A 7,561-nucleotide genomic window follows, 5' to 3' on the forward strand; every position below is an offset into this window, starting at 1 on the left:
ACACACACACACACACACACACACACACACACACACACACACACACACACACACACACACACTGGATAATTAATGCAGTTTCATTTAGATACTACAAATGCTGTTAATCTACATTCCACTATTAAATACATCAACTCAGTCACATCTATTCCACTAAATGTGTTCAATAAATGTTTTACCCCATGTGAAGTGAAAGGGGAAAAAACTAGCAGTGTGGTTTGTTACCCCCAATTTACACTACTTGCGTTCCGTCACCACTCCGGTTCGACCTCCGCAGCAAATATGCACCCATTATAATTAATGAGAGTGTTTACACTGGCTGCACACGGCGGCGGTGAGCGGCGATGAGCGGACATCGATCCGTCAAAATTAGATTCAGTCCTATTTTTGATGGATGCTGGAGCTACACCGGAGTCAATTTTTAAAAATTACAGTACGTCACACAAACAGGAAAAAAAACTAGCACAGCATCCATATTTTCAAAATAAGACACTGTTCGGCAGAATAATTTGTCGGTATAATGTCAAAATTGCTGCTATTTTAAAAAATATGTGGATATATTTCTACACAAATGCTGTCTGAATGTATCGTTCTGTTTGGGAAGCAGATGGAAACATGTAGCATGAAGCAAATGTGTACACACGCGATACACGTGAATTTTATTTTGAAATCAGAAGTTTCAGAAAGATGACAGCGAGACAGTTTCAACATAGATATTAAAAGCTTTTATATCAATGTTTTCTGCTGTGTTTGGAGTTCGTTTTTCACCGAATTAATTAGTTTTTGCTGTTATCATTGAATTTATCGTGCATTCTCCTTCCTGCCGGACCGGAGTGGAGCGGAGGCTGTATAAATTGAGACACAAACGAACACCTGCGAACTGCGTGCCGCAGCGGAGCGGAGACGCATGTAATGTAAATTGGGGGTTAGTCTTCCACGTGGTTTCCTTCAGTGCTGCCAAGCACTTAACAGAATACACCAGAGCCAACCAGTAAGATGGGCAATGCCATCACCAGGACCCACAGCTCATCTGCTGCAGAAAGATCCAGAAGTACATGAAAGATGCGGCTGCTGAATTGAACTTGATGAATGACTTCATAAGGCTGTGGTTATATCGCTTTTTACTTCTGAGACTTGTCAGGTCTAAAAACATAGCTTTAACCAGTCAAATGTATTTAATGTACACTAAGCACAAAATACTGATTAATGTACTGTAATATGTTATTTACAGTATGATCAAATCAGCAACATTTATTTATTTATTTATTTATTATTTTTTCCATATTCGTACTTTTGATCCGTAACACAGGACTACAACGATCTAGTGCAGGGCTATTCAACTATATTGCTCTGGGGGCCACAGTTACTGCCGGTCAACAGCTGAGGGGCCGAACATCCAGCAGTTAAAGTTATTTTGTAAATAAACCAAGTATTACGAAGATCTGTTACCTTTGAATTAGTTTATTTTGTTGCATATAATCATGAATACAACAAACAGAACCCTATAAAAGTAGTGATAATTACACATTATCAAAAACAAAAAGAACACTTTACGCCTCCTATTTGACACAAATAATATTTTGACATCTCTGATGGCCAAATTTTTAAAACACTTTTATTTTCACTTTCATCATTTTACCTTCAACTGCTTGTAGTTTTAACTCTCTAGAGTGTTCATAGAAATGGTTTTTACCAGCTTCTAGCCAGGATTCTGATGTTTCTGTAGATACCAAACATGTCTGTTTAACCAAACGAACTTAGAGTAACTAAAGTAGAAATCCGGGGATTTGGGCATAAGAGATGAATGAACCAATTGGCGGGCCGAACGTTGGTAACTCGCGGGCCGGATGTGGCCCGCGGGCCACCAGTTGAATAGCCCTGATCTAGTGGCTCAAATCAGTGGGACTGGATCTGGTTTGGGTTAGGCAACATAAAGCCACCAGGCTGCTGCTAACTGTAGACTGTTGACAAACATCAGAGGCATCCTAAGACCGTGAGTGCTTCAATGATTTTGGGAGTACTGAATGTAATTTGTGGGACATATCTTGCTTGTGTAATTGTACTTTTTCTTTATAAAGTTTGTACCGATGTGCCCTTTGTGCATGTTTGTTTCCATTGCTGACTAGTTAGCAGCTAGCTTGCTAGTGACTAGATGGCTAGTTAGTGATCCAGGCTAAAAACACAGACCCTCTGATCTACATGTATTGTATTTAGTAATTGTTGTTTTGCCCTATGGCAGCACAGTGGCTCAGTTGGTAGAGCTGCTGCCTCTCAGCAAGAAGATTGCCAGTTCAATCCCAGCCCAGGGACCTTTCTGGGTAGAGTTTGCATGTTCTCTCTGTGCATGTGTGGGTTTTCTCCAAGTACTCTGGCTTCTTCCCACACCAAAAACATGACTGTTATGTTAAGTGATAATTCTACATTTTCCCTAGGTGAGAGTGAATGGTTGTTTGTCTCGTTTGTGTGACCCTGTGATGGACTTGTGACCTGTCCAGGGTGTACCCCGCCCCTCACACTGTGACTGCTAGATGTGGCCACCAGTGACCCCTGTGAGCCTGAAAAGAAGAAGCGGGTATAGATAATGGATGGATGTTTGCCCTATTTGAGGCTAATCTATTTCTTTTTGTTCAGTCACCTGTGACAAGAGACCAGCAGATCTCCCAGGTTATTTCCACCTTCTCCAACATCTGTACCATTTGCCTCGCCCTCTGGGCAGCTACAGGAGAGATATAGATAGGTTATAAATATAGATATAAATAGGTTTCACTGGGCAATAGTAGATGTCAGTGTAGAAGTTTTCTTTGAAGGCTTATTTAAATTAAGACAGCAGACAATCTTGAATGCATATGCCTTTGTATGGGTTAGTTCATTAGAAGAAAATCAGTATCACTAAATTAGTATGGACAGGTCAGAGCTATTTAAAAAAAAAACAGAAATCGGAATCAGCCACAAAAAACAACATCTCTAGACTTCATTCTCCTCTGGCTTTGGGTCAGACTATGGCTCCATCATGTAAAGCCTACTTCACGCCTCCCTCTGAACTGCCGAAATCTGCTCTGTTTTCAATGTGGACTCTGCCACCCCTTTTGTAACAACACACCGGCTGAACTTTTTACCCCCCCCCCCACCCATAAGAACTTGTGTGATTGATCAGAAGTTCATTGGGGGGGGGGGGGGTGTTCATGCTGAAAGCGCTTGGACTATGCATTTTGCTTCAACCACTCACTTCCAAAAAAAAAAAAATACTCACTTCCAGAAACCATCTGTTTTAGGCTACCAGGAAGCAGACATTTTTAAAGATCATCAAATGGCCAGAAACTGATGGATGGAGATGAAACAGACATTGTCCATGGAGGAATCTGGCAGATGAAAACTGTGGAGCTTTAACCGCGACAGATTTGTGCACAAACAACGTCAGTTGACGGGTGTCTGATTTTCTTTCCCCGCATTGTAGACCCCAACAGGGACAAACCTCATGCAATGGCGTATGTTGCAGTGGGAGGGGTTTTCCAGGATCAGCATGGTGTTTCAGGAGCTTTTAATTCATTTGTAAATAAAACATTTCTGCATCCCTAGAAAATATTAACCCCCTCTCTCAAATCGGAGTGGACCGGTCTGGAAGCTGGAAAAGGGGCAGTGCTTAAAGTGCCTTAACAGTACCAAAACCTCTGAGACACACATCAAAAAAAGGGTGAAAGACGTCTCGTGAAGTTAGAATAAGAAGAAATTCAGACCAACGCATTGTAGTTCCACTTTATAAAGATCCCGAATGAATGATTTAAATGTGGAAAAAAAGGATTTACAAGTATGATATGCCCACATGAATGAAAAATAACTATTTATTTTGCAAACATTACTGTGAAGACAGTGTTGTTTTCTTGTACTGAGCATAGAGTTTTGTTTGATACTATCTTAGAGATACCCAAGTAATATAAAAGTTGCTGCTGTCAGAGATACATTTCTCAGGATTTTCTAAACCACATGAAACTGGAATTTTCAAATGAAAACCCTAGCTGTCAGTAGTTTAGCTCTTAATGTACAAAGTCATTAATCTACAGCAGAACATTCAGTTTCTGCTGTGTTTCAGAATAATTTTTAATTCCACTGCATGTAAATTTATCGTATTATAACAGTACTAGAACTGACTGTCATTTTTTATTTATGTATCTATTTTTGCACAGTGCCGTGAGATGACATTTGTTGTGAACAAGCACTATGAAGAAATTTATAGTTATTACAGATTAGTACTGATGTTAAAAGCGCAACACTATATTTTTAGGTTTTCCTTTTCATAATGTTTAATCTATAATGTGTTGATTGATATAGATTAGTTACATGTCCAAAATATCTTTAACAACACATATTTATCCATTATGAAAACATCAGGGGAGAATTGTGCATGAATGCCCGTGATTCAGCCGTAGGTCAGTAGGGGGCGAACACGAGCATTGAAGACTCTGTATAAATGGATTGACTTCCGGGTTGACCGGCAGTGTGTGGTTTCCTGTCAGATCCAAATGGCAATAAACCCCACTCCAGAATTCTGGTTTTGTATGGTTTTATCTCGTCTAACAATCATATTATTTAACATTGGTGGTTTTCTAATGACTTCAGTCTTTGAACGCGAATATTTCTTACAACTATATAAAACTGAACTGATTTGAAACTGAACTGAAAACTAGTCCAATTCTGTTAAAATGAAGGGTTGTACACTCTTCATTTAGAAATGTTTGGAGATAAAACAGAAAGTAGCCATCTGCTTTGAAAACATGTTTTTAGGTTGCCTTAGATTAACACTTCTTTTCACTAATGTAGAGGATTGTGCGAAATTATTCATTTCCAAGAAAGTACAACACACCTACAATAAGACTCTGTGCTAGAACAAGAGCTGCTGGCTCGATGAACTGTTGCGGCTCTTCAGCAGAGGTGTTAAAATCCAACAGCACACAGGAGATGTGCATTTTCTGTGTAGCTGCAGGCCACAGCACTTCAACAGCAGAGAGAGGGCATGCAGCCCATCTGTCCGCTAATAAAACTAGGTTCAAGCAAGTGGCAGATGCACAGTGAGATAGAAAGGTCATAATGTATAGGTATCAGTCCTTCATGTTTCACTGCCCCACTGCATCCTTCATACCTTTGGTTACTTTGAAGGCCACTGACACTCAGTGAGCTGTTAAAGCAGCTGCACAGATTGTATCAGATTTATGGCTCACAGTAAAACTATAGGCTGCATTTGGACATCTAAACGCTGTTATTGTCAGGACCAACAAAATAACCCAGGGCACAGGCAGGTTTCAAAAATCAAAAAGCACGAGGCCTTTAATGAAAACTCAAAGAGGCTGATAATACAGCAAAAACTCACTTTGGCTTGTAGCTAGATGAAGAACATGGGCCAGGACATGACCAGGTAGACAGAACAATGATCCGACAAGACAGAGACAAGACTGAGCTTAAATACACAGAAACCTAATGAGGGAACAGAAAACACCTGGGGAGAAACACAAGGGTAATCAGCAGCGTGATGTGGGGCAGCTGAGCAGAGACACACAGGGGAACATAGAAACACTAGGAAAAACCAAGGCATAAAATGACAAACCATGACAGTTATCCCTGCATGGATGGGTGTTTAAAAAAGGTGAGGAAACACTTTGTTTGTACCCACCGTGTGTGCTCAGTAAAACCATTTACTTCAACAACCCTTTAAAAATGTTTTACAAAACGTTTTGGGATTTGGAGGACAAACCCTAAATGTGTCATTAATTTACTTCAAATTAGGCCCTAGCACACGATGTGCTGAAAATGAACATCAAAAACTTCCAGTTGCAAGTGTTGGTTTATGCACACAAACACAATTGTTCAGATTTTTTAAAGTATTGTTCTGTGGAAAGTAACAGTAAGTGTAAAAAATAGTTTGGTATGTACCTTGGTTTTAGGATAACATTTTTGTAAAACAGTATCAAGAAATAAATTATGCTAATTTTTTTCTCTCATTAACAGAATGTGACCCTCCCAAAGTAGTCCTTGCAGGGGCAGAGATTTGACCAATTGGTATGGAAAAAGGGAACTATTTGGAACAATGCTTTTTGGTTAAATGTCTGAGGTGTATGAAAATATATGAAGGCCTTTATATGAGAAATTTTGACGTTTTTAGGTTACCCCTCAAATAAGAGTCAAGGATTTGGCAAACCCATGTTCAAACAATGTGCCATACAACAAATACACCCTATAATTCAATTAAATTCAGTTTGTTTTTATAGCACCAAGTCACAACATACGTTGTCTCAGGGCACTGTACATAAAAAAGAACAATCTAAAGAAGAAGCGAGCAGACCCCGTTGAATTACTTCATCAGTCTCCCATCCTGAGCAAACGGTGCAGAGGAAAAACTCTCCGCTAATCAGGAAGAAACCTCCAGCAGAACCAGGCTCAGGACATGCGGTCATCTGCCTCGACCGGCTGGGTTGGGGGACAGGAAAGAGAAACAGACAAACGCAGAAGAAGTGGTCCAGGTACACCTTCTTCTAGAAGAGACACAATAAAACGTACTGAATAAAGGAGAAAACAACACCGTAATTCCCTTATATCTAAACCTTTTCAAAGTAGAATATATGAGGAGTAACTTAAAGTTAAGTAGCTTGTACCGGACATAATAAAATTGAGCAAGAACGTGGTGTAATTAGATTGTGTTGGTGTTTCCTTTATATTTGAGCAGTATTTACGTATAATACACTACTTAATATTTTTATGTGGTTTTTGTTTAGTTTTGCTTTTTGTAAATTACTATTGTTTGAATTTATTCTTGAAAAGGGGCAGATAGTAGAATATATTTTCCTTCTTGCTGCTGCCTTTCATTGTATTTATATTTTTTCTTCTGTTTTGCATAGTTTATTTTTTTTAAAAAATGAATACATTTTTAAAATGAAAATATAATTAATAGTTTACCTTTGACGTGTAACAATTTGTTGCTTTAGCATTAATTGTTCTCAATATATTAAATATATATTAGAAAGCTCACTTGTAGCTAGAGTTGGTCAGTTCCTGAGCTACTCGAGTTAATAATTTGAGTCCTAGCACTAAATCAGGTCCCACGAATCTGAAGTGTAAATTAAAAAGAATCCCAAACATCCTCAGGCAGACATCATAATACCGTCCACAAACTAGCAAATACACGAGAAAAAAAATGTGTCACCTGAATGCTTCAGACTCATACGTGTCGGTTCGTTAACTCACCGGCTGCTGTCGGGTCCGAGCGGCTCGGTTCACCTACCCGGAAACAGTTTGGACTCGTGTTGAACCGGGTCCGAGCGGCTCGGTTCATCTGCCCGGAAACAGTTTGGACTCGTGTTGAACCGGGTCCTAGCGGATCGACAGTCAGTCAACAGAGCTGATTTGTAAAAATGCCATCCATAAAAATCATCAGACAGTCTGAGGAAGTACTGAATTAAATATTGCTGTAAATAAGTTGAAAATATCATTATTCTGATGATCACGACTCTCATCACTCCCTCTTTGTGTGTGTGTGTGTGTGTGTGTGTGTGTGTGTGTGTGTGTGTGTGTGTGT

The sequence above is a fragment of the Austrofundulus limnaeus genome, unplaced genomic scaffold (assembly GCF_001266775.1).
Source record: "Austrofundulus limnaeus strain Quisiro unplaced genomic scaffold, Austrofundulus_limnaeus-1.0 Scaffold185, whole genome shotgun sequence".
NCBI classification, from domain to species: Eukaryota; Metazoa; Chordata; class Actinopteri; order Cyprinodontiformes; family Rivulidae; genus Austrofundulus; species Austrofundulus limnaeus.